Below are 27,364 nucleotides of genomic sequence, written 5' to 3'. Positions count from 1 at the left end.
TTTCCTTAATGTGAAAAGATAAGTGCTAATGGCAGAATAATGCCCCCCAAAGATATCCACTCCCTAATCACTCAGAACCCATGAATATGTGGCAAAGGGGCATTGTGCGTGTCATTAAGGGTACAGACCTTGAAGTAGGGAAATAATCCGGGATTACCTGGGTGGACCCAATCCAATCCTATCAGTCCTCCAAAGCAGAGGATTTATGTAGGCTATGTTAGAGAGACAGACATTAGGAAGAGTGATTCCAAGCAAGAGAAGGAGTTGACCCACCACTGCTGGCTGTAAAGATGGAGGAAGCGAGTCAAGAGCCAAAGAATGTGGAGTAGCTTCTAGAAGCTGGGAATGGCCCTCAACTGGAAACCCAAAGGAAAAGGAGATTCCACTCCTAAAACCAGAAGGGACTGAATTCTGCTAATAACTCAAATAAGCAGAGAACAGATCATCCTCTAGCATCTCCAAAAAGGAACACAGTAGCCTGTCAACACTGTGATTTTATTCTGGTGAAAATTGTGTTGGACCTCTAACCACAAAAATATAAGAAAATAATAAATTCATATTGTTTAAGGTGCCACATTTATGGTAATTTTTATGGAAGCAATAGCAAACTAATATAATAAAAATTACAGGATCTGTGATTATAAATATTTTAATGATGCTTTTCAGTGTCCCCTCTGTTAGAAGCACTGTGCTGAGTATGTATGTCCTATATCCCATTTAGCCCTTGCCATATGATCTCCTATATATTGCATAACCCAACCGTCTCTTTTTAAATATCAGTGAATTAACATCTGGGAAAGAAAAATATCTGTTTTCAATGTCACAAGCCTCTTCTAAATCACAGGATTTTTGATCTCCTACTATCAGCACAGCAATCTAAGTTAAAAACATGGGATATATTTCTAGTAGTGAGGATAGATTGCCCTATCTCATTCCCATCTCTGCTCAGTGATCAAGCCTGCTTTCAAGGAGTTGACTGCTTGGAGTCAGTGGTGCTTTCAGGGGATAAAGGAGAGCTACCAGCCCTCATCAACATGGAATCTACCTCTGAAAAGTGAGAGTACTGGCTCTGACAGTTAACCAAAACAGAAAAAGAAGCCAAATTTTAAGTCAAAGCTGAGAAAACCCAGGTCAAATGGCACCTCCCCCTTTAAGTGGCTCCCAAGCATCTTCCCAGAGACTCCTTCCTCTAAATTCAGGCAGCATTCTTCCTCTAGCTCTTCTGGGCTTGCCGCTCGCTAGCTTGTGTCATAGCTGCTAATGCACATGCCTGATCTCTGAGTGTGGTTACCATTTATTGAGCAATACCATGCGCCAAACACTTAGCTAAATGCTTTACCTGCATTATCTCATTTAATCTCCATAAATGCTTATGTTATGAGTACTATAATTATTGACAATTTTGTTTACAGAGTCTGAAGTCAAACAGATCTCTCAACTTACTCAAGGCCTCACAATTAATAAGTGACAGAGCCAAAATTCAAGACCTGCTGTCTGCCCCCCAAACCTGGACTCTTCACTTATAATAAAGCTCTTCAAGAATGAAATGGAGACCCTTATGTTTGCACCCTGGTTTATTCATTGCATCCCCAGGGCACAGCAAAGACTCAATAAATATTTGCAGAATGGAAGAAAAGAGGCCATGAGTGGGAAAATTTCAGAAAGAAAAGCTTGGCTAATGAAAGACACTACCTCCTTAAAATCTGGCTCACACTCTCTCCTAAATGTTAACTAGGAATAATTAGAGGTAAATATTCCTATATTTATATACTGTTTGCTAGGAACTGCATTTATATGTTTTTATTAATACATTCTAATTTTAATTTTCTTACTACCAATGAACAAACCCAAAAGGCAAGAGCAGAACATGAGGGGAAGTACTGTAACTTATTAAAATGGCCAGGAGAAACTGTAGAGCCCTGAGTGCCTGTGGGCCAGTCTCCTCTTATTATCCTTTCCACAAAGTCCAGCAACCACAGCAATCTGATCACAGTGAGACCAGACTGTCATGGCCTCCAGCTGTGGCTGTGAGCACCTTGGCTAAACACATTCTGAAAAGACAGATGCTGATGCTGCAGGTAAAGTCATCATTGAATCCATAGGTATTTTACTCCAACTACACATGTTCAGGATCTCTGCTTCCCATTAGATTATAAATTACATGAAAGGAGGAACAATACTGATTTGGTTCATGGTGCCATCTTTAGTGTTTGGCTCATAGTAAAGGCTCAACAACCATTTATTGAAGGAATCCATGACTGGAAGATCTCTAGACCACTGTACAATGGGTTAAACAGCAAGAAAACAGACCAGTGATTCCATATGTAAGTTTCTGATTTGATTCTAAGAATGGAATAAATAATTTATCTACAATGGTACTGCATCATTTTTGACTACGAGATAAAAAGACCCCAATCAAAAGTCTTTTAAAAATCAGGGAATTTATAATCTGATGTCTCAAGAAGCTGGGAAGAAGAACGATTATGGGGATGTTTATTTTGGCTCTTTGGTGACATCCTCAAGGTATCAGCTTCTTTCTGTTTGTCTACTCTGCTATCTTCAACATGCCACCTAATCCTTTAACTAGCTCCTCTTGTAATTATAGGACAGATGCAGAAGATCCAGCATCACCTCCTCACCCAGATTTAACCAGAGACAGAAAAGCAACTTTCTCCCGCATCTTTTCTAAAGATCAAAACATCTTTCTCCCCAGCCCCTTCCAACAGAAGTATACCAATTGGCCACAATTATATCACATATCCCACTCCTAAACTAATCACTGTCAAGGTGCACAGACTCATCATGACAGAAATAGACTTAACAAGATTCAGTCCCTGGGATTTGGATGGGGCTCAGACTCTCCTATTGGCCATGACTATCAGACTGTTAAACCAAATGAACTTACTGTAGCAAGGAAGAAGTAAAGAAAATGGCTATTGAATAAACTGCTGCCAAGAGTTCCCGATTAAGGCAAGGACAAGTCTATACAGCTACCTTTCTGCATACACATCTAATTGCCAGGCTGATGCCATACCTCCCCTCACCATTCTGAAGGTCAGCAGCTGTGTTTGTGATACCCAATAGTATACCCAATAAGATACCCAATAGTACTCTCACTTCTTCAGCTCTCATTGAGTTTGGATTTCTAGGTGTGTTTCCTGCTTTGATGAGCCATGATAAGTTATAACACAAGAGAAAAAAAATGACTTTCATGCCACTCTTCAGATCACTAATCCAGAGAAGCCTATAGCAAAAATAAAATAATAATGATGAAAGTTTGAGAAATCAACTGGGAAAAAGCAAAAAGTATCTGTGCCCAGTTTCTCACAGGCTATATTAAATTTGGCAAAGAAGTCTGTGGGACAGGCAAACATTCTTTTAGTCCCAATTACCTCACTGAGCCTTGTTTTTGTTACTTCGGGCCCTCTGCTATCTGGTATCAGTACCCTACAACAGCCAAGAACCTAGTAAGCTGAAGAAGACCTGAGAGGCAAGCCTTGCACTTGAGCTTGGGAACTGCCATTCTGTGCCTCTTCAGACTTGTGACAGTGTATGCCTTTCCAATGGGCTGTCAGTTTGATTCCTGACTTGCCAAAGCAGCTATATGCACAAAGATCTTTAAAAAATCAAAGAGAAGGACCTGATCTAGTCCAGCAAGTGATGACAAAAAACAGACATTGCTTTAGGGAAAAAAAGAGAGAGAGAGAAGTATAGCAACAATTAAGTGACAAAATTAATTAACTCACTTTGTGACCAATAACTGTGATGCAAAAGAGACAAAAAAAAAAGCAGTCACCATGCAAACTCACAAATTAACACTGTAAATGATCCATGCAGAAATGAACTTAAAATTAAGTCTACTGGCTGACTGAATGTGTTGAAATAGCATATTGAGTTGGTAGGTTCCTCGGCTTCCATTACACTGAATGCTACTAGGAAAAAAAAAAGCTATAACTGGTACCAACTCATCCTGTGATCTGCAAAGCCAAGAATGTTTTGTTACCCATGACATGTTCCCCAGGATTAATATCCTTCTTACTTCAATTAGAGAGACATTTAAAAGATCAACCCCAGGATTAGCACCTGAGTATATTATTATTTCCTATTTTAATGTCAGGGGTATGGAGCAAAGAGTTTACTTCACTGTGACTATAAAGCTTTTTCAAACTCTGAGAGGAAAGGGAAAAATCCCCTTCTGCAGACAGAACAGCAATGAAGGTGTAGCCACAAACTCAACATTATTCAGTGTCACCATGGCTTTGTTTTTCTGACTCACACAGCAAAGGAGCTGCTACTTCTGTCTTCTCTCCCAAAATGGATATCAGGACTCCCACCCCTCAGCCCAAAGTCAGTCCCCACCCACAACATGGGGCAGTCTGAAAATGAACACAGAAACATGCCCTCCCATAAGAAATGAACAAGGATCTGTGCAGTGTGCCTGGGATGTCAACTCCAAATTATCAGGAAAGGAAGAATAAGTCTGCAGACCATGACTGCCAACCAGATTTGTTGTCTGTTTTTGGCTTCTTGTAATGGGTACCATTATAACTATTTGTATCCTTGCTGTGTGACTTTGGGCTAGTTATATTTAACCTTTCTCTGACTCAGTTTCCTCATCTATTAAATAGGGTAAGTAATAATACCTCCATCAAAGGATCGTTGTGAAGATTAAGCCATTTATAGCAGAGCCAGGTAAGCACTACATGAGTATTAGCTTTTAATTTTAATCTAACAACATATAACTAGTTTAATATAGTTCTCTAATAAATAGTTACTTACTACTGCAAATGATGAAGAAATTCCTATCCTTCTATTTCTTGGTAACTGTCCTCTTTTCTCTTTGATCTTGGTTATATTATTATATTCTTCATACCTTTAAGTAATACATTTTTATGGCATTATATATTTACATCTATTATTTGATTTATCGCTTCTCGGCCTTTTGGCTAAGATCAAGTGTATTATTTGATTTATCAGCTTTAAATAATACACCACTGACCTCTGATACAAAAGAAACTCAGAAAATATCTGTGCAGTAATTTCAGACTTACTGGGCCCACTGTTACGTGGGTCAGCCCTCCATTTATCACCCAATGTCCATATGACCCCACTCTGAGTGGGGTATCACAGTGGCATTCTGGGTATTTTGGGGAGTAGTGTCACTTCAGAGCTGGCATCCAATAATCTCTTAATGATTTGGGCATCTCTGTTCATCTTACGTATATTTATCCTCTTAAAGACATTTTTCATTGGAAGAAGGCTGAGGGGGAGGATTTTTCACAATAGCTACTTGTTCTAGGTATCTATAGCTGCATATCAAACAACTCTAAATTTAGGAGCTTAAAACAACAAATAATCATTACGGCTCAAATTTTTGTAGTTTTTTATTATTTTAATGTTCAATTAGCCAACATATAGTACATCATTAGTTTTTGATGTAGTTCAACGATTCATTAGTTGTATATAACACCCAGTGCTCATCACAACACGTATTACCCAATTACCCCATCCCCCCACCCCCCTCCATTCTGTATCCCTCAGTTTGTTTCCCGGAGTCCAGAGTCTCCCATGGTTTGTCTTCCTCTCTGATTTCTTCCCATTCAGTTTTCCCTCCCTTCCCCTATGGTTCTCTGTGTTATTCCTAATACTCCACATATGAGTGAAACCACATGATAACTGTCTTTAACTGCTTGGCTTATTCACCTAGCATAATACCCTCTAGTTCCATCCATGTCGATGCAAATGGTAGGTACTTCTGTAGTTTGAATGGGCTTCAATGGGTAGCTCTTACTCAGAGTCTCCCATGCATTATAGTTAGATAAAATTAGAGTTGGAGGCATCTAATAAAAGCTTGACTTGGTTGGCCATCCACAATGGCTTTCCCATTCACAGGCCAGGCACCTGGGTGCTTGTTGGCCTTTCTCTCTCTCTTTGTGTTGCTTGGTTTTTGTATCATAGCAGTCTCAGGATAGTCACATTTCTTACATGGTGGCTAGCTTCAAAGAGGCAAAGAACAACCTTGTAAGCCAGTTAAGAGCTATACCTGGAACTGGCGCAGGGACACTTCTACCATATTCTATTGGGCAAAGCAGTCACAGAGCTCACCCAGATTCAAGGAACTCAAGAAATAAATTCCCTTTCCTCATGAAGGAGCATTCCCTTGATGGGGGAGGTCACATTGCAAAAGAGAATTTGGGTTGGGAGATCTGCCACACTCCTTATGATGTTTACACTATCTAGCTTCTTCATTCCAGGGGCTCTGGGTTTGTGAACTTCCTAAAACTGTGCATAGGCAAAGAGGTTATGACTCTTTTGGAAGTTAAAGTCAAGTCTCAGCTCATCATATCTAAGAAGGTTCTTAATCATACGAATAGGTTCTTTGGGGGTTGCCATATCCAAGAATAATAAAATATATAAATCCTTTGGCAAGATTAATTAATAATAAAAGATAAAAGATACATCAGTATTAGGAATCAAAGAGGGAGGATAATAACAGATAAAGATTTTTCAAATCACAAAGGGAAGGCTATGAAAAATTTTCTGCTAAAAAATTTGAAAATTCAGAAAAAATTCAAAACTACCTGGAAAACTATTGCTAACTCAATAATAAATCTCAGGAAACAAACTGAGGGTTGCTGGAGTGGGGGGTGGGGTGGGAGGGATGGGGTGACTGGGTGTTGGACACTGGGGAGGGTACGTGTTCTGGTAAGCGCTGTGAATTGTGCAAGACTGTTGAATCTCAAATCTGTACCTCTGAAACAAATAATGCAATATATGTTAAGAAAGAAAAAAAGAAGAAGAAGAATGTAGCAGGAGGGGAAGAATGAAGGGGGGGAAATCGGAGGGGGAGAAGAACCATGAGAGACAATGGACTCTGAAAAACAAACTGAGGGTTCTAGAGGGGAGGGGGTTGGGAGGATGGGTTAGCCTGGTGATGGGTATTGAGGAGGGCACGTTCTGCATGGAGCACTGGGTGTTATGCACAAACAATGAATCATGGAACACTATATCTAAAACTAATGATGTAATGTATGGGGATTAACATAACAATAAAAAAATTTAAAAAAAAAAAAAAAAGAAAAACTTAATAGACTTATAACAATTTAACAAATAGAATCAGTAATTAAAAATCACTACTATCTCCCCCCAAACCTTGCCCTAGTAGTATAAAATTTTATTTGTTTTTATTTAAATTCAATTAATTAACATATAATGTATTATTGGTTTCAGAGGTAGAGTTCAGTGATTCATCAGTCTTATATAATACCCACTGCTCATTACATCACATGCCCTCCTTAATGTCTAGCACCCAGTTACCCCATTCCTCCATCCCCTCCCCTCCAGCAACCCTCAGTTTGTTTCCTATGATTATGAGTCTATTATGGTTTGTCTCCCTCTCTGATTTTGTCTTGTGTTATTTTTTCCTCTCTTTCCCTATGATGCTCTGTTTTGTTTCTTAAATTCCATATATGAGTGAGATCATATGATACATGTCTTTCTCTGATTGACTTATTTCACTTAGCATAATACACTCTAGTTCCATCCACGTCATTGCAAATGGCAAGATTTCATTTTTTGACGGCTGAGTAGTACTCCACTGTGTATATATACCATATCCTCTTTATGCATTCATTTCTTGAGGGACATTTGGGCTCTTTTCATAGTTTGGCTCTTGTGGACATTTGCTGCTATAAATATTGGGGTACAGGTGCCCCTTTAGAACACTACATTTGTATCTTTGGGGTAAATACACAGTAGTGCAATTGCTGGATCATATGGTAGCTCTATTTTCAACTTTTTGAGGAACCTTCATACTGTTTTCCAGAGTGGCTGCACCAGCTTGCATTCCCACCAACAGTGTACGAGGGTTCCCCTTTCTCCACATCCTTGCCAACATCTGTGGTTTCCTGACTTGTTAATTTTAGCCATTCTGACTGGTGAGAGGTGGTATCTCATTATGGTTTTGATTTGTATTTCACTGATGCCAAGTGATGTTGAGCATTTTTTCATGTGTCTGTTGGTCATTTGGATGTCTTCTTTGGAGAAATGCCTGTTCATGTCTTCTGTCCATTTCTTGATTGGATTATTTGTTTTCTTTGGGTGTTGAGCTTGATAAGTTCTTTGCAGATTTTGGATACTGGCCCTTTATCTGATATGTCATTTGCAAATATCTTCTCCCATTCTGTTGGTTGTCTTTTGGTTTTGTTGACTGTTTCCTTTGCTGTGCAAAAGCTTTTTATCTTGATGAAGTCCCAATAGTTTGTTTTTGCCTTTGTTTCCCTTGGCTTTGGAGATGTGTCTAACAAGAAGTTGCTGCGGTCAAGGTCACACAGGTTGCTGCCTGTGTTCTCCTCTAGGATTTCGATGGATTCCTGTCTCACATATAGGTCTTTGATCCATTTTGAGTCTATTTTTGTGTATGGTATAAGAAAATGGTCTAGTTTCATTCTTCTGCATGTGGCTGTCCAATGTTCCAATGCCATTTGTTGAAGAGACTGTCTTTTTTCTATTGGATATTCTTTCTGGCTTTGTTGAAGATTAGTTGACCATAGAGTTGAGGGTCAATTTCTGGGTTAAGTTTTCTAAATTTTCTAAAGAGAATGGGGGGGGGGGTGCAGAGCAAGACGGCAGAGGAGTTGGAGACCTGGATTTCGTCTGGTCCCAGGAATTCAACTGGATAGGGATCAAACCATTCTGAACACCTACGAACTCAACATGAGATCAAAGAAAGGAATAGCAACAACTCTCTGAACAGAAAAGTGACCACTTTCTGGAAGGTAGGACGTGTGGAGAACTGAATCCGAGGCGATATTCGGGAGGATAGACAGCGGGAGAGGGGGCCTCCGCTTCTGGCAAGTGATAGAGCAGCAGAGCACAAAATCGTAACTTTTAGAAGTCCACTCCGCTGAGGGACATTGCTCCAGTGGCTAAGCGGGGGGGGGGGGGGGGGGGGGTGGAACCCTCGCGGGGACAGTGTGGTCTCAGGACCCTCGGGATCACAGAAAGACCGGGGCTGCCTGAGTGCGGCAGAGCTCCCAGGTATTGGAGTGGGGAAGCCGGCTGCAGAGACGGAACCGAGGAGTGGGCTCTCAGCTTGGGGTTGCCATAAACCATGATCCGCGGCACAGTCGGGCCACTGCTCCTCCAGCAGGGACCCAACAAGCAGCAGATCCGGGGAGACTCCCCTTCCTCACCCAGGAGGAACAGCACGGGAGCGCACCGCAGGGATCTGCCGGATTTGGAGACTCCAGACGGCATCGTGTGCCAGAGATAGAAATGTTCGGTCACAAGCCGGGTGAGCACGGAGTGCAGCTGGAGACCGGGGAGATGGGAGTGATTGACTGCTTTTCTCTGGGGGCTCACTGAGGAGTGGGGCCCCAACTTCTCAGCTCCTCTGGGCGGAGATTGGGAGGCTGCCATTTTCACTCTCGTCCTCCAAAGCTGTACGGAAAGCTTGCAGGGAACAAAACCTCCAGAGAGCAAACCCAAGCAGATGACTTAGCCCGGACCGGCAAGGGTGGGGCAATTCCACCTCTGGCAAAGAGATTTGGGAACCACGGCAACAGGCCCCTCCCCCAGAAGATCAGCAAGAACAGCCAGCCAAGACCAAGTTGACCGATCAACGAGAACGGCAGAACTCCAGCGCTAGGGGAATACTGCAAATAGAATTCATGGCTTTTTTACCATGATTCTTTAGTCTTTCAAAGTTAATTTTTTTTTAACTGTCTTTTTTTTTTTTTGAATTTTCTTTTTCCCTTTTTCAACCAACATCTTATCGATCCCTTTTTTAAAAAATATTTTTTATTTTTCATTTTTACAGTCATATTCTACCCCTTCATAGTAGTTACCCTTATTTTTGGTATATATTTATATATATATATATATATATATATATATATATATATATATATATATATATATATATATATAAGTTGTTCTCTCTTTAAATTTTTGAGATACAGTTTCTTCTAACAGATCAAAATATACCCTAAATCTCTAGTGTATGGCTTTGTTCTAGTCTCCTGCCTGATCACATTCTCTCCCTTTTTTTTTTTTACATCCTCTTCTTTCTTTTTTCAACCAACTTCTTATCTTCTCAATTCCTTTTACAAAATCTTTTATAATTTTCATCTTTACAGTCATATTCCATCCCTTCATCATATTAACCCTTATTTTTATACATATATAAGTTTTTATTTCTTTAAAATTTTGGGAGGCACTTTCTTCTAACAGACCAAAATATGCCCAAAATCTAGTGTGTGGCATTGATCTATACACCAGCCTGATCATATTTGATCATACTCTGTTTTTCTTTGTTTTTTTTGTTTTTGTTTTTATCTTTTCTTTTTCTTTTTTCTTTTTTTTATTTTTCTTTTTTCTTTCTTTCCCTTTCTTTTCCCCCAGTTTCAGGTCTTTTCTGATTTGTTTAGTGTATATTTTCTGGGGACATTGTTACCCTGTTAGCATTTTGTTCTCTCATTCATCTATTCTCCTCAGGACAAAATGACAAGATGGAAAAAATCACCTCAACAAAAAGAACAAGAGGCAGTACTGACTGCCAGGGACTTAATCAATATGGACATTAGTAAGATGTAGGAAATAGAGTTCAGAATGATGATTTTAAAGATACTAGCTGGGCTTGAAAAAAGCATGGAAGTTATTAGAGAAACCCCTTCTGGAGAAATAAAAGAACTAAAATCTAACCAAGTCAAAATCAAAAAGGCTATTAATGAGGTGCAATCAAAACTGGAGGCTCTAACTACTAGGATAAATGAGGCAGAAGAGAGAATCAGTGATATAGAAGACCAAATGATGGAAAATAAAGAAGCTGAGAAAAAGAGAGATAAACAACTACTGGATCACGAGGGCAGAATTCGAGAGATAAGCAATACCATAAGATGAAACAACATTAGAATAATTGGGATCCCAGAAGAAGAAGAAAGAGAGAGAGGGGCAGAAGGTATAATGGAGCAAATTATAGCAGAGAACTTCCCTAATTTGGGGAAGGAAACAGGCATCAAAATCCAGGAAGCACAGAGAACCCCTCTCAAAATCAATAAAAATAGGTCAACACCCCAACATCTAATAGTAAAACTTAGGAGTCTCAGAGACAAAGAGAAAATCCTGAAAGCAGCTCGGGAGAAGAGATATGTAACCTACAATGGTAGAAACATTAGACTGGCAACAGACCTATCCACACAGACCTGGCAGGCCAGAAAGGACTGGCAGGATATATTCAGAGCACTAAATGAGAAAAATATGCAGCCAAGAATACTATATCCAGCTAGGCTGTCATTGAAAATAGAAGGAGAGATAAAAAGCTTCCAGGACAAACAAAAACTAAAGGAATTTGCAAACACGAAACCAGCCCTACAAGAAATCTTGAAAGGGGTCCTCTAAGCAAAGAGAGAGCCTAAAAGCAACATACACCAGAAAGGAACACAGACAATATACAGTAACAGTCACCTTACAGGCAATACAATGGCACTAAATTCATATCTTTCAATAGTTACCCTGACTGTAAATAGGCTAAATGCCCCAATCAAAAGACACAGGCTATCAGATAGGATAAAAAAACAAGACCCATCAATATGCTGTCTGCAGGAGACTCATTTTAGACCCAAAGACACCCCCAGATTGAAAGTGAAGGGGTGGAAAACCATTTACCATGCTAATGGACACCAAAAGAAAGCTGGGGTGGCAATCCTTATATCAGACAAATTAGATTTTAAACCAAATACTATAATAAGAGATGAGGAAGGACACTATATCATACTTAAAGGGTCTGTCCAACAAGAAGATCTAACAATTGTAAATATCTATGCCCCTAACATGGGAGCAGCCAATTATATAAGGCAATTAGTAACAAAAGCAAAGAAACACATCGACAACAATAGGATAATAGTGGGGGACTTTAACAGCCCCCTCACTGAAATGGACAGATCATCTAAGCAAAAGATCAACAAGGAAATAAAGACTTTAAATGACACACTGGACCAAATGGAGTTCACATATATATTCAGAACATTCCATCCCAAAGCAACAGAATACACATTCTTCTCTAGTGCCCATGGAACATTCTCCAAAATAGACCACATCCTAGGTCACAAATCAGGTCTCAACTGGTACTAAAAGATTGGAATCATTATCTGCCTATTTTCAGACCACAGTGCTTTGAAACTAGAACTCAATCACAAGAGGAAAGTCGGAAAGAACTCAAATACATGGAGGCTAAAGAGCATCCTACTAAAGAATGAATGGGTCAACCAGGAAATTAAAGAAGAATTAAAAAAATTCATGGAAACAAATGAAAATGAAAACACAGCTGTTCAAAATCTTTGGGATACAGCAAAGGCAGTCCTAAGAGGAAAGTATATAGCAATACAAGCCTTTCTCAAGAAACAAGAAAGGTCTCAAATACACAACCTAACTCTACACCTAAAGGAGCTGGAGAAAGAACAGCAAATAAAGCCTAAACCCAGCAGGAGAAGAGAAATAATAAAGATCAGAGCAGAAGTCAATGAAATAGAAATCAAAAGAACAGTAGAACAGATCTACGAAACTATGAGCTGGTTCTTTGAAAAAATTAACAAGATTGATAAACCCCTGGCCAGACTTATCAAAAAGAAAAGAGAAATGACCCAAATCAACAAAATCATGAATGAAAGGGAGAGATCACAACCAACACCAAAGAAATACAAACAATTATAACAACATATTATGAGCAACTCTATGCCAGCAAATTAGATAACCTGGAAGAAATGGATGCATTCCTAGAGATGTATCAACTACCAAAACTGAACCAGGAAGAAATAGAAAACCTGAACAGACCTATAACCACTAAGGAAATTGAAGCAGTCATCAAAAATCTCCCAACAAACAAAAGCCCAGGGCCAGATGGCTTCCCAGGGGAATTCTACCAAATATTTAAAGAAGAATTAATACCTATTCTTCTGAAACTGTTCCGAAAAATAGAAATGGAAGGAAAACTTCCAAACTCGTTTTATGAGGACACCGTTACCTTGATCCCCAAACCAGACAAAGACCCCATCAAAAAGGAGAATTACAGACCAATATCCTTGATGAACATGGATGCAAAAATTCTCACCAAAATACTAGCCAATAGGATCCAACAGTACATTAAAAGGATTATTCACCACGACCAAGTGGGATTTATCCCTGGGCTGCAAGGTTGGTTCAACATCCACAAATCAATCAATGTGATACAATACATTAATAAAAGAAAGGACAAGAACCACATGATCCTCTCAATAGATGCAGAAAAAGCATCTGACAAAGTACAGCATCCTTTCTTGATCAAAACTCTTCAGAGTATAGGGATAGAGGGTACATACCTCAATATCATAAAAGCCATCTATGAAAAACCCACAGCGAATATCATTCTCAATGGGGAAAAACTGAGAGCTTTCCCCCTAAGGTCAGGAACGTGGCAGGGATGTCCACTATCACCACTGCTATTCAACATAGTATTAGAAGTCCTAGCCACAGCAATCAGGCAACAAAAAGAAATCAAAGGCATCCAAATCGGCAAAGAAGTCAAACTCTCACTCTTTGTAGATGATATGATACTTTATGTGGAAAACCCCAAAGACTCCACCCCAAAACTGCTAGAACTCATACAGGAATTCAGTAAAGTGGCAGGATATAAAATCAATGCACAGAAATCAGAGGCATTCCTATACACCAACAACAAGACAGAAGAAAGAGAAATGAAGGAGTCGATCCCATTTACAGTTGCACCCAAACTATAAGATACCTAGGAATAAATCTAACCAAAGAGGCAAAGAATCTGTACTCAGAAAACTATAAAACACTCATGAAAGAAATTGAGGAAGACACAAAGAAATGGAAAAACGTTCCATGCTCATGGACTGGAAGAACAAATATTGTGAAGATGTCAATTACCTAGAGCAATCTAAACATTCAATGCAATCCCCATCAAAATACCATCCACTTTTTTCAAGGAAACGGAACAAATAATCCTAAAATTCGTATGGAACCAGAAAAGACCCTGAATAGCCAGAGAAATGTTGAAAAAGAAAAGCAAAGCTGGCGGCATCACAATTCCGGACTTCCAGCTCTATTACAAAGCTGTCATCATCAAGACAGTATGGTACTGGCACAAAAACAGACACATAGATCAATGGAACAGAATAGAGAGCCCAGAAATGGACCCTCAACTCTATGGTCAACTAATCTTCGACAAAGCAGGAAAGAATGTCCAATGGAAAAAAGACAGTCTCTTCAACAAATGGTGTTGGGAAAATTGGACAGCCACATGCAGAAGAATGAAACTGGACCATTTCCTTACAGCACACACACAAATAGGCTCAAAATGGTTGAAAGACCTCAATGTGAGACAGGAGTCCATCAAAATCCTAAAGGAGAACACAGGCAGCAACCTCTTCGACCTCAGCCACAGCAACTTCTTCCTAGAAACATCACCAAAGGCAAGGGCAGCAAGGGCAAAAATGAACTATTGGGACCTCATCAAGATAAAAAGCTTTTGCACAGCAAAAGAAACAGTCAACAAAACCAAAAGACAACCGACAGAATGGGAGAAGATATTTGCAAATGACATATCAGATAAAGGGCTAGTATCCAGAATCTGTAAAGAACTTCTTAAACTCAACACCCAAAGAACAAATGATCCAATCAAGAAATGGGCAGAAGACACGAACAGACACTTTTGCAAAGAAGACATCCAAATGGCCAACAGACACATGAAAAAGTGCTCAACATCGCTCAGCATCAGGGAAATCCAAATCAAAACCTCAACGAGATATCACCTCACACCAGTCAGAATGGCTAAAATGAACAAGTCAGGAAACGACAGATGTTGGCGGGGATGCGGAGAAAAGGGAACCCTCCTACACTGTTGGTGGGAATGCAAGCTGGTGCAGCCACTCTGGAAAACAGTATGGAGATTCTTCAAAAAGTTGAAAATAGAGCTACCATATGATCCAGCAATTGCACTACTGGGTATTTACCCCAAAGATACAAATGTAGGGATCCGAAGGGGTATGTGCACCCCGATGTTTATAGCAGCAATGTCCACAATAGCCAAACTGTGGAAAGAGCCAAGATGTCCATTGACAGATGAATGGATAAAGAAGAAGTGGTATATATATATACAATGGAATATTATGCAGCCATCAAAAGGAATGAAAGCTTGCCATTTGCAACAACGTGGATGGAACTGGAGAGTGTTATGCTGAGCGAAATAAGTCAATCAGAGAAAGACATGTATCATATGACCTCACTGATATGAGAAATTCTTAATCTCAGGAAACAAACTGAGGGTTGCTGGAGTGGTAGGGGGTGGGAGGGATGGGGTGGCTGGGTGATAGACATTGGGGAGGGTATGTGCTATGGTGAGCACTATGAATTGTGCAAGACTGTTGAATCACAGATCTGTACCTCTGAAACAAATAATACATTATATGTTAAAAAAAAAAAAGAAGAGGAAGATAGCAGGAGGGGAAGAATGAAGGGGGGGAATCGGAGGGGGAGATGAACCACGAGAGACGATGGACTCTGAGAACAAACTGTGGGTTTTAGAGGAGAGGGGGATGGGAGGATGGGTTAGCCTGGTGATGGGTATTAGGGAGGGCACATTCTGCATGGAGCACTGGGTGTTATACACAAACAATGAATCATGGAATACTACATCAAAAACTAATGATGTAATGTATGGTGATTAACATAACATAATAATAAAAAATAAAAATATAAATATAAAAGTAAATAAGGAGAATGTATTTCTTTTATAGACCCAAAGAAAAATAATTTTGTTTTTTTGTTTTTTGAGAGAGAGAGAGAGCACACATGTGTGCAAGAGCAGGTGAGGAGGGGCAGAGAGAGAGGGATAGAGAGAATCCCAAGCAGGTTCCACACTCAGCATGGAGACCAACACAGGGCTCAATCTCATGACCTGAGCCAAAATCAAGAGTTGGACACTTAATGAACTGAGCCACCCAGGTGCCCTGAAAAAGAGTTTTTTTAAGGCAAAGATAAAAATCATTTTAATATTGAAGTCACTAGAGGTCTGTTTCATCCAAATTAATCTTCACTTAGATGTCCTCTAATACAGACCAAATCTCAATGTATTAAAAACTGCATAACTCTAATAGTAGAGTATTTGATTTATTACATTGAAATGTATATTTACAAAAATAAACATTTTTTTTTTTTTTACTTTAGTCCTTAGAGTTGTAATTCACAAATAATTTATGGATGTTTGTCACCATCTTTATTGTAATAATATGTCATTCCCTATAAATTTCACATTCGTAATACAATGGTAGAAAAGGTACAGAAGATCTCTGGATGTATTTCTTAGAAAACTCACATTAATAACAACACTACAGATCTTCCCTAAGCTCCCTTATTTGGTGTTTCATGTCTAAGAGTGCGTCCAATCTGAAAACAAAACTGATCCGCAGAGACCTTGTAATTTATCTTTTTCCATGATTACAATTTCTAATCTAACAAGCAGCAGTTCAAATTGCACTCTGATCCAAATGATCAATAGCTGTGCGTGACCCATTAGATGTGCGAAAATTAAATCGTTTTTGGATAAGGGCTGTCCAAATGAAAAGCATATAATTACCATCTATTAACATATATTGAAGCCAATAACACAAAAATGCAAAATGTGTAACATACAACCTATCAGAATTCCAGTGACTATGATGTTAAGGTTAGATCTTATATTTTACATATGGATTAGTACCAAATTACGATTTATGTCTTTAAGTGTTTATTATTAATAAGGTTGACCTTAGGCTACACAATGGATAAATTTGTAAATAAAATACATTTAATTTCAGATTCCATCCTTTTTTGTATGTGTGCGCTTCCTTAACATAAAAGTTTCACTACCTATTATAGGAAGTAGCCATAGTCAATGAGTAAAAGGATAATTAAATCAGTTTGATAAGAAAATAATGCTAAACATCTAGCTTACTTTTCATGTTTTCCCTGCAAATAAAAAGCTTATATAGTTGTAGACGCATAAAATTATATAAAGAATAGAACTTATATAAAAATGAGTCCAATTTTCTACCCTCAGTGTCAGAGAGAATAGCAATGAGGTTCTCCAAACATCCCATGGTAACGCCTTCCAATATTTAACAATGCAGGCTTTGGAAATTTTTCTTCATGAAAACCTTAAATACCTAGTGTTCTAAGGTAAACCTAGACAAGTAACATTTTATGTCATATTTCTCAGTCTCCCTTGTGGCTGGGCTTTGTGACTGCATTCAGGACAGTGGGATATAAGATAATGTAATCTGCTTCCAGATCTGTCCTTCAAAACACCTAATGGATCCTCGAGGCATTCCATTGCTGTGATGAGATCACATGGTCCAAATGAAAAGCATATAATTACTTAGATAGGATGCAAGAGTATCACCCAGCTGCATGGACTTTACATGAGCCAAAAATAAATTTTTATTACAGTAAGCCTCTGAAGCTTCTGGGTGTGCCTATGATTGCATCATAGCCTGGCCTATTTGGGTTCATTTCAGGTATGAGCACAATGAGAAAAATTTTCCAACAGTCACTCCCATTTCCATCGTCTCCTGACTCAGGTTCTTCTTTCATTCAACAGTGTTGTAATTCAGGGTCAGCATCCTGTCCTCCTGTTCCTTAGATTTCTTTCTCTCCCTCCACACTTACAGATTTAGCCCCTAGTCTTTCCTCATTTGTATTTGTATCATTCTGTTTTCTTGGGATCCTAAATTTTAATTCTCAAGCCCCATTATCCCTCTTGCTCCAAAAGTAAGTTTGAGCAATTTGCTCTTTACATGTCTGTGCATCTTTGCATGGAGGGGATAATTCCCTCTTCTCACCATGCTCTGGAGATATGGAAGCCATCTTATGGGAGACATTATGTGTCTGTTTTTAACCTGGGCAGGACCAGAGGGGCAGAAAAGTCAAGTCTTCTGCTTCAATAGATTTCTCTCTTGTTGGAAAGAGGAGTATGAAACTCTCTTTTCTGGTCTTCTTGGGGTAGGGCTAAGGCTCTTATCTAAAGTCACTGCCTTTGCTTCTCCTATGATTGTTCTACTGGTGAAGGTATTTCCAAAAAAGCCTATTAAAAATACAGGGAAATCTAAATAACTTCCACCTTCTAGTCCTAGTTTTAGTGCTTTAACCTTCTGAGTGAGTGCTTGAAGAGATTTCCCCATTTTCTTTGCATCAAGGCTCCTTTCTCTAACCTTTCTCTAAGTGATCATTTGATGAGATTTCCCCCACTTTCTCTGAAGTAAGATTCCACTTTTTTTCCCTATCTTTTCACACAGGAACCATTTCAACAAACCTGCCATGTAGAACTAAAGTCTTTCAAGCAAGATAAAGATTAGCCTGACCTTTCTTACATCAATTAATCAATATGATTACACCACAGATTTACCTTTAACCTTGGTTTTTCCACAGTACAATTTTAAAGCATGATTTGTGAGGTTGCTCCATTTTATATATGGTTAATAACAACCCTCTGTCTGTGGCTTTGATAAAGAGTCAGAGCATAACGCAACACAGGAGGGAAAGGAGGCTTTTATTGTCTTCATCAAAAACGGCTCTGTAAATCTAAGATTGGAGCAGCAATACGGCAAAGCTGGCTGACTGAAATTAACTGCTGGGCTCTGTTTGCAGATTCGAGCTGCTGGAAAGGCCATTGTTTGGGAATGCTCTGAAGGGCTGAATCATTTGATCTGAATTTCAGATAGGAATATGTCATCTGTTGCCAGTGTCAATACCCTCTTCCTCAGTACTGAAGCTTATCCCCAAGACAAACAAGAAGGGTTTGCTCTACTCTATCCTGAACCCCAATTGCCACTTTCCTTTCTGCCTTAATCTGTTTCACAGGTAAAGAATTTAGAGAAGGCAAAAATGCTGACGGATCTCCAAATATTGGTCAAGTCCCTTCACTGAATCCATTTAATGGCAGAAAACACTACCATTATGTCCTCTGCAGGGTCTTTATAGACAGCTTTTTCCACCAAACCCCAATGTGTTTAGCTGTTTGTCTTGGAAAAGAATTATAGAATCTCCTTTTGAATGTGCCATCCAGCTCTAATGCTTTACAAATGAGGAAACTGAGCCCCAGAAAATGACAGGTTCAGGCCCAGGATTCATAGAAACTTAGTGGCAGACTTACCTTAGAAATCAGTGCAGTTTCTCCCCCAAATGCCTAGCTAACACATTAGTTCTTAAGAATGCATTTAATTCTGTGATGGTATCTACAAACTTACCACTTCCACAGAAGCCAATAAAACTTCATGTGGAGTCTGTACATTTTCTTGGGGTTTGCTTGGCAGTGTTCCATTGTCACCTGGCCATCTGGAAGTACCATCTTGAATCAGAAAAAAATTCTAATTATAGCTCTGCCACTTACTAGTTGTGTGACTTCTGCCTTACCACTACCTTAAAAAAATAAAACAGCCACCTCATGGGGCTGTCCAGAAGGTTGAAAAATTAATTCATATAAAGCACTGAAAACAGTATCTGGCACATATAAATACAATACAAATGTTAGCTCTTATTATTCTTCCCATTCTTAGATTCTTCAGTGAATCTGGGGCATTTTCTGTTATTTTTTTCCTTTATAAATCCTAAGTGTTTTATAATTCTTGATTCTTTTACAGTGGACATATTGTAGAGTTCCTCAAGTTCATTTTGAACATTCACATAGGGAGCATTTGGAAGAGGTGCCTTTTTTTATGAATTGAAAAAAAAAACAAATCACCAACATCTATCATTGCACTCATATTCTATTTCTTTTTGGGTGATTCACAAACACTTAAGCAATCTCATTCCCAGGACATGATGCCAGAGGTTGTTGAATGAATTTCACTTTACAGTAAACCTTTAAAGGGTGCAAAGCACCACAGAATGTCAAGATCAAGTTCCCTGTGATCAGTGCACGAAGTGAACTTTATTATGGATTCTGTGATGTTCCCAATGGCAATTTAATCATTCAGCTTCCTTTTAATAACAGAGCAGTACCTTTCTCTGGATCGTTTGACCGATCATTAAAATGTGTCTGGTGTAGTCTAGGAACACTCGTAGATACTGTGAGATCCTAGGCTCTAATCACAGGTTTGAGTTGACTATATTTGCTTTTCTTGCATTTAGCTAAATGAAACTTCTTATTTTAAGGAAGTCTTTTTCAATAGTATGTGCCACTACTTAATGAAGTGCTGTTGATTCAAATATAAATTCATTTTTGATATGAAATTTGAAATTATATGATGGTTTAAATAATACAGAGTAAGGGTAAAATTAAGTGGAAAATCATGTGGCGCCAAACATAGTTTAGACTTGCTCAGTTTCCGAATTGAGGATGATTGTTTAAGGAATTAGCAGACCCTAAAGACATTATCTTCTTAGTGATTCCTGGATGCCATTATTTTTCAGCATTATTTTTCATTTCATTTTTCAGTGAGATTTGTATGAGTGTGTGTGTGTGTGTGTGTGTGTGTGTAAATGGTGTAATGCAGACTCCATAGTATAATCCTTTTGCAAACTGGTCTAGAGTATTTGAAAGACAATACTATTATGGGAAATATGATATGAATTCTGTTTGACACAAAGCAATAACTGTGTATTGTTTAGGGGGTTTGTTTTTGTTTTTTGAATAGGGACATACAATCACTATCAGTTCTGTTCAATATTCACTGAAACAAACCAATCAGACATATTTTGTATAGTTTTCTCCCTGATGCCCACGGAGACGTTGGCATTACACCTTGGCTACTCTGGCACTAACCACAGAGGGAGAAAGACTGAATGAGACTGAAGTCCAAGCTAGACACAAAAGTTAGGGGCTGTCAAGGCTTAACTGCCATAACCTTTTCCTTTCCTCTGTTTTAAGAATCTACCTAGAGGACTGTTTGTCATTCCCAGTTAGGACTAGGTTACTTTAGCAGATGAGTTCTGAAAACAACGAGCATGAAGTTTGCAAATAAAATTCAAGGATATTCTTAATAAGGTTATATACTGTTAATCCATGCTTTTCTGCCAAGTAGTGTCTCAAATGCCTCTTTGGGGATTTACTCTATTTCAGAAGAATGGAGAATATAAATATTTAAGTAGGTGGAGATTTTGTCATTGACCTAAGGAAGTTTACATTCTGTTTAGATAGTAGTCTTAGAAATGTTATTATTTTATAGAATGGATAGACACAGGAATGCAAAGAAAAGCAATAAAGTCACTTTTTTTTGGTCTAATGGAGTTCTCAAAGATTAAAAGCCATGATAACCATTACTGTAGGAGTGTGGAAATGGGCATTTTCATACATTGCTAAAGGGAGTGTAAATTGCTCCTTTCCTTAAGGGAGCGAATTCAGCATTATATATTAAGAAACAGAGAAGTAGGGTGCCTGGGTGGCTCAGTTGTTAAGCAACTGCCTTCAGCTCAGGTCATGATCCCAGGGTCCTGGGATCGAGTCCCACATCAGATTCCCTGCCCGGCGGGAAGCCTGTTCTCCCTCTCCCACTCCCCCCTGCTTGTGTTCCTGCTCTCGCTGTCTCTGTCTCTTTCAACTAAATAAATAAAATCTTAAAAAAAAAAAAAAGAAACAGAGAAGTATATAAACACCAACTCATATGTTTTACTCCTAAGGAATTATCCTAAGGATGTAATTGGCCAAGTGCACAAAGGTGTATATGCAAGAGTCTATAGTTCATAAAAGTAAAAAATCAGAAACAATATAAATATCCAATAAGGGTTATTTTAATCAGATACCTACATAGCTGATAGAAATGATTATGTAGACATACACTAATCAATTTGGAAAGACATTTTGTATTATAATTAATTAAAAATACCACATTATAAACCAAACTGTGATACTGCTCTCAGAGGAAAAAAAGAGTATATAGATAGGGATGAGTTGAAGATATGCACCAAAATGTTACCTGTGATTGTCTCTGAATATTGAGTATTCAGGAAATTTATATTTATTTCTACTTCTTAATGTTTTTATAATTAATATGTATTACTTGAGTATACATCTTTTTAAAAAAATTAAAAATGGGATATATTTTTGAAGGGAATTGACAGCATTTGGCGATATAATGATGTCATCATATTTACTTCAATTCACTGGAATGAAAATATTGTATCATGCCATCTGATTTGTATGCTATTGTTATGAACTTTTTAAAACAAAGGCTTTACCTTAAAGAGAGTGGAACTGCAAGAAGGGAGATGGAGAGAAGAGAGAGGGAGGGAATGATTTAATTTCATGTAACAGGGCTTTGCAGGCTTGAAACTGTCACATCTAAGTTGAACTCCTGGCTATTACTCTCGGGGTTTGTTTAAACTTGTAAGAACCACTTTTACTCCCTTACATTTCAAGATTTTTATCTGTAAATTGAAAGTCATAGTATTATTCACAGGATTGTTACGAAGATTAAGTAAGAGGCATAAGTCAAAGTTGCCCTTCTCATAAAAGGTATGCAATAAATGCCTACACTGAGCAGGTAACAGGTACTAGATGCAGAACTACACACTTTACATTATCACATTTGATTGTCACAATGACCCTATCACACAGGATTTTATCTCTATTTTTCAGATGAGGAAATAGATTTGTCGAGAATTTAAGTAACTTGCTCAAAGCTAGAGGGCTTGAAAGAGGCAGGTGGGGACTGCCATGAAACTGCCCAAAATGGACGCTCCATATTAGATAGTGACAAACTAACTCAGTTCCTCTTTCCCTTCCCTCCAGAAGAGAGAAAAGCAGATCACTTAAACTCAAATTGTTTCCTGAAAAATGTTTAGTCATTCAAATTCTCCATAAAACTCATTCCGCTCTATAAACTAGCCTTGAAAACATTCAGGTCCAGAGGAAAGATAGCTGAAAGACAACATATGCTATTTCCTATATATTCTTACAGAAACTTCCACTTCTGAAATAAATTTTTTCTGTATTATTTTTCATTGCAAATTTAATCTGATCCTTATACCCACACACCAACTATATTTCTCTGCAAATACTCTCTAATACCACCCAAAAGGATAACTTTCTGGTTTTTCTTGTGTCGTTTTCTTTTTCAATTCAACCTGTACTATATTACAATAGAATACTTTTTATCTCAGATATGTTTAGAAATAATGATGCTTCAAGAATACAGAAATCTCAACTACAAAATAACATGATTTAAAATAATAGACTTGAGGGGCGCCTGGTTGGCTCAGTAAGTTAAACGTCTGCCTTCAGCTCAGGTCATGATCCCAGGGTCCTGGGATGGAGCCCAGCTGAGCAGGGAGCCTGCTTCTCCCTCTCCCTCTGCCACTCCGCCTGCTTGTGCTCCCTCTCTCTCTTTCTCTCAAATAAATAAATAAAATATCTTAAAAAAATAAAATAATAGACTTGATTCAGGCCAAAAATATTGTTTGTAGTCTTATCAATTTTTCTTTCATTATACATTGTATATAAATATGTATAAGCATAATCATAATTCAGTGCTTTAAAAGGGCTGTTATATATCAGACAAATGACCAAGAACAATCACAACTAGGATATACCATGAAATATGACTGTGACGCTACTGTTGTTAGGATATTCAGATGAAAGTCACTGTATGGGAATTTTAAGAACTTATTAGGTCAACATGGTGCTATCAAACAGTTCCTCCCGCCTACAAAACTCACCATCACATGAACCACAGAAGTGTGTGTTGTTAGAAAGAAGATCAATTAAAATCCTTTTAAGACACTGTGCATTAGGTGCTTCCGATATTTAAACTTCTGGAAAAACACATTCTCTTCTCTTTCTGTTACTTTACTTACACTCTTCACACCATCTATAAACCCCATGCTACAATCCCTACAATTTATGCATGTCAAAATTATACTCATCCTCTTTATACATGGCATTTCTTTCATGGAGAACTACTGGTGTCCTATTGCCTCGTGAACCAGATTTCTTCCTCCTCTGCACCTCCGCAGAGCAGCCTTTATCTCTCACGTCATTTGGCATATTCTATCTTCCCTACAGGTCCACCATCCCTAGCCAGAAATTTGGAAATTTTAGAAAAGTAGTACCATAGCATCAACTGTGGACTACACAGCATGTCCAGCAGTGAGGTGCTCAGCAGTTGAAAAATGACCATATTAATAACATGATCTTCTTAATTGTACACTTAGAAGGCTACGTTTTCACCTGATGAAAGGAAGGGATCTATACACAAATAATCAAAGAGGAAAGCTGTCTTTACCCCAAAGCCAAAATCTCCTGTGTGAAGAGAAAAGGTTTCTTCAGAGAAATTTCAATGTGCTCAGAGGCCTGGTATCTGGAGTCAGTCATTTCTTCCAAAGTAATCACTTGAGAAGAGATTGTCTAAGTTGAGAATCAGGGGGCTATGAAATCCCTTAGATCATCCAATTTCATACAACAAAATAAACATGAGGCAAAAAGCTCTGTAAGTACCTAGACTAAGTCTTGCAACAATTGACAAATCACTAATAACAGATCTTTTGTTCCTTTTGCAAGCGGTCAAAAATGATGAATAATAGAATGCTATGCCAAGTCGACTAACGGCAAGTTCATGTGAGATCATTTAAAAGGAGAAAATGATGCTTGAAAAGGTCCCTGATGAGATTTGGCTTTTTCCTAAAAGGCTCTAGATGGCATTCTGCTGTAGCATTTTAAAAACCACTTTCCAAAATTGGGCACCCTCATTACCATGCATTACATTTGCACTCTCCACTTAGGCTGCTTTGAAAAAGAATGGCACCCCAGTTGTTTTTTTTTTTACATTAAATGTGCCTTCTCTCACAGTTGATCTCTCCTTTTGTGACAGTCATTTTATTTCATAGCAACTTATTTCTTTGTCTCCATTTTACTGAATGTGTAGTTTTCAGATTATGCAAAGACAGTCAATTTGGGTGTTGTGGATAGAGAAAACTGAGAGTTGACTGAAGGGCCCAGCTTCACTCACCCTCTCAAGCAGTCCAAAGTAAATAAATAAGCTCAGGGGCTTTTAGTGGGGTCATTTCCACCCAGGGCAAAATAGAGACACTGGAGAGTAAAGCCTGATGTTGTTTTTCTTTACATTCTGGTGGTTTTCTTTTTCTTTTTCTTTTTTTTAATTGGGTTAGATTATGTTGCAGACAGTAGATTAATTTTGCCAGGGCTAAAAGAAGTGAGATCATTCTTTGAGCCCTTGGATATAATGTGACCCCTACGCAGGATATCGCAGTGCCTAAAAGTCAACTTCAGAGGTCTGGAACTAGATAGGAATTGCTACTTAAACACTGTACTCCAAAGAGACATAACTGTGACCAAAACATCCAATTTGTAGTAATGTGGGGCTATCTTGGGGTTTCAAACTCATCTGTAACAAGCTTTATCTTGGACCACAAAACATCCTAGGCCTATTTCATTGGCTCCTCTCGAGCAAGATTTCATAGAAGAAAGGGGAAAATACATACAGAAGTCTTGTGTATATTTTAATCCATTCAAATATGTTATATTAATGTATTAAATATAAACATCAAATGTACTACTATAATGCACTGTAATACTCTATAATCATAATAAATATAATGATGTCAATATATTCAGTAAATAAATATGGATATAAACAATTGGGGTTGTGCTGGTATGCAAGTATCAGAAGTTAGTTATTTATACCATAACTTATTCTAGAATATGAACTACAGTGGCATTCCTCACCTATGTCACCTAGTAACAAAAATCCAACAACAACAACAAAAAAACCACAAAGAAAACAAACTGGGATTATTAATATATGTGGACAATTCACCTATTTGTTTTAGCTGTCTCTGAGGGAGTTGCTATGTCCTATAACATAACACAGCAGTTGATTCATGAGTAATCAAGAAAAGTTTAAATTAGCCACTTTATATAAACACAACTAAGAAGTCAAAAGAATGTCCAATACAACTTATGACCATTTCTATGAAATTATTAAAGCAAAACACAGCAAGGGGCCAATTTCACCTGGAAAATCCATTAATGTAGAACACCTCATTCTTCAGTGATGTGTCATCAAACTTACCTTACTTCACATATTTAAGATAAGTCAGGGGAATTCTGAGAGGCTAAGGGAAATGATTAGTCTAAGAGATTCTTGAGAAGAAATGAGGTTTCAGGTTTTCAAATTAGGAAAGTAAAATCCTAAGAGTTCCCTTGAGGTGGATGTGAAGAGGGCACTTGGGTGTCATTCACAGAGCCTCTGAACCGCTGGAGTCAACCGGATCTTCCCTTAGAGAGACAGGCACCTGGGAGAGCTCTGATGCATGAGCCCTTCTCCCCTGGTCAGGAACTGGAGGCAGGTGATTCCCCTCATAACCCAAACACAGCTGACTGCTCCCCATCAGTGCCACACAGAGCTCCAGTCATCCATCATCACTGCCACAGAGCCCAGACCAGAGGAATGAGTGGGAAGAAAACCAGAGGCCCTGACAGCATGTCCTACTTTCTCCACTAGTTACTGCAGGAAAAAGGCAATTCCATAGTAAATTCACTAATTCATCCAGGTATTAGAAAATGGATCTCATACTAATCCCAAGTGGGAAGGAGAAAAAGAAAGAATTTAACAATTATCTATCAAGTGTATACTATAATAATATTTATAATAATGATTTTGACTTTTCCCAGGTACTTTACATGGTTCTTTAAACCCATCATCTAATTTAATCTTTAAAATAACCCTACAAGGTGGGTATTATTATATCTACTTTACATATAAGAGAACTGAAACTTAGAAGGTTAAGAATTCTTGCCCAAGATCACAAAGTTAGTAAACTGGAAAATTGGGATTCAAACTGGTTCTATCTGATGGCAATAACCAGTAATGGTGAGATTACTCATAAATGGCGTGGTGGAGATGTGAGTCTCTGGTTTTGGGGTTTCTGTGTTGTTCTCTTTCTTTAACACTTCAGCCAGTATACCAGCTCCACTTTCTACATCATACACTCAGGAGTCCAAGAACATTAGAATGAGAAGGACTCCTTTGAGCTTTGACCCTTTGAGGGGATCACAGTCCCCACTGAGAATTAGATGAGTACTATGGTCCTTTGCCCCAGAAAAACATAAGTACATCAATCCTTGTTACTCACTGTACTTGTGTTCTATAAAGTCACCAGAGAAACTGAACTAGTGAATACTGAACCATTATGCCTAGGGGAAATACAAGGTTAGGTTTCCGTGAGCCTCTCCAGACACAACATTTTCAACAACCAATCAATACATAACCTTGTTTTATGTATGTTTGTGTTTAAGGAAACCACATTTAAATACATGTAGTTGATTCATTAACATTGAACCTACAACCAGCAGGACTATAACTCATGCCAGACT

General features: G+C 38.4%; 1 long non-coding RNA gene and 1 pseudogene across 2 annotated transcripts in view; one reads left to right on the top strand and one right to left on the bottom strand.

The window, feature by feature from the left end:
* Nucleotides 1-27,364, bottom strand: part of LOC118534842 (uncharacterized) — a 358,905-nt gene that overhangs the window by 277,001 nt on the left and 54,540 nt on the right. The window lies entirely within an intron of this gene.
* On the top strand, nt 4,927-5,052 carry LOC118534843 (U2 spliceosomal RNA; annotated as a pseudogene).

This window comes from Halichoerus grypus, chromosome 4 (assembly GCF_964656455.1).
Source record: "Halichoerus grypus chromosome 4, mHalGry1.hap1.1, whole genome shotgun sequence".
In the NCBI taxonomy this organism is placed as follows: Eukaryota; Metazoa; Chordata; class Mammalia; order Carnivora; family Phocidae; genus Halichoerus; species Halichoerus grypus.
This window is presented reverse-complemented; position numbering and strand designations above follow the sequence as displayed.